The 1,197-nt window shown below is 63.2% G+C and overlaps 1 protein-coding gene across 11 annotated transcripts in view; it reads left to right on the top strand.

Moving 5' to 3' along the window:
• Positions 1–919: 919 nt before the first annotated feature.
• The window catches only part of ADGRL3 (adhesion G protein-coupled receptor L3), a 1,275,722-nt gene continuing 1,275,444 nt past the window's right edge, over positions 920–1,197 (top strand). For all 11 annotated transcript variants that reach the window (XM_019522289.1, XM_019522280.1, XM_019522284.1 and 8 more), the window contains exon 1: positions 920–1,058. The gene's annotated coding sequence lies outside the window, so the exon portion shown is untranslated. The remainder of the gene's footprint in view (positions 1,059–1,197) is intronic.

Here is a 1,197-nt window from a genome sequence, read left to right as displayed (position 1 = left end):
CCGGGGCATGCCGCTGGCGGCCGGGGCTCTGCGGACCGCCCTGGACCAGCAGCAGCAGCCGCCTGTGCAGCCCCCTCCAGCCACCACCATCGCTCTCCCTGCCTGCGCTCGGCAGCGGCCGCCTCTCCTGCCTCGCTGGAGCTCGGAGCCCCGCAAGCAGCAGCGATGAAGCTGCCGCCACCAGCCTCCTGCTAGGCGCAGCCACCCGCTCCTTCGGCCGCCTCGCCTCGCCTGCCCCACGCCCTCCCCTTCCAACTTGCTGCTGCCGAGGACGGAGTTGGCTGGAGCTGGGGGGGAGCAGGAGGAGGAGGACAAAAAAAAAAATCATCATCCTCAACCCCCCAGCCCCAGAAGAAGGAAGGTGGCAGGGGGGCAGCGCTGCCCGGGCGAGGAGGCAGAGCAGGGGGCAGCGTGGATCTGAGCATCAGCTGGTGCTGCTGGAGGAGGAAGAGAAGCGAGAGAGGAGGAGGAAGGCGGAGGAGGAGGAGGAGGTGGTGGAGGGGGGAGATCTCTCTCTCTCGCTCCCTTTTTTTGCGGTCTCTTCAAGCGGCGGCTTTTCTCCTGGAGCAGCAGCAGCAGCAGCAGCAGCAGCTCGGGCTGTGCGTGCCCGTGCCGCATCCGACCAGCACCCGCCGAGGCATCACCTTGCTCTGAAGTTGGGCAACTGGGGAGATACATCCGAGCGGGCTCCGTGCTGGGAAGGGGAAGGAGGAAGAAGCCACCGGCTCTTTCTGTTTTTTTTTCTTCCTCTCTTTTTTTTCACCCCTCCATTTCCTCCCCCCTCGGGAAGCCGGCAGGAAAGAAAAGGAGACACTCCCCCACTTTTTTGTCCCCCCCGTATTTTTTTTTAATTCTTCCCCCCCCCCCCCCCGCCCTCCTTTTTGCTTTTTTTTTTTTTTTTTTTTTTTTTTTTTTTTTTTTTTTTTTTTTGGAGTGGGGGCTTTGCTCCAGCGGTCCTGCCGCCTGGTTTCCATGGCTGGATTGTGGCAGCTGCCCGCTGCAGGTTGTTGAGGAACTGATGGGGGGACCCGCAGCTGGGGAGCAGGCGGCGACTGAAGGTAACTCACCCCGATGCCCGGCACCCCACTCCCTCCCTCGGGGGGTGGGGGGGTTGCAGATCCCAGCTGTGCCCCTCACCCCCGCCCCTGCATGCGGGGCAGCTCAAGCGTATTGTCTCCACAGCAGCGGGGGGGGGGG

This window comes from Gavialis gangeticus, unplaced genomic scaffold (assembly GCF_001723915.1).
Source record: "Gavialis gangeticus isolate Ggan-Ray unplaced genomic scaffold, GavGan_comp1, whole genome shotgun sequence".
Classification (NCBI taxonomy): Eukaryota; Metazoa; Chordata; order Crocodylia; family Gavialidae; genus Gavialis; species Gavialis gangeticus.
The sequence above is the reverse complement of the archived record's forward strand: the minus strand, read 5'-3'. Positions and strand labels throughout refer to the sequence as shown.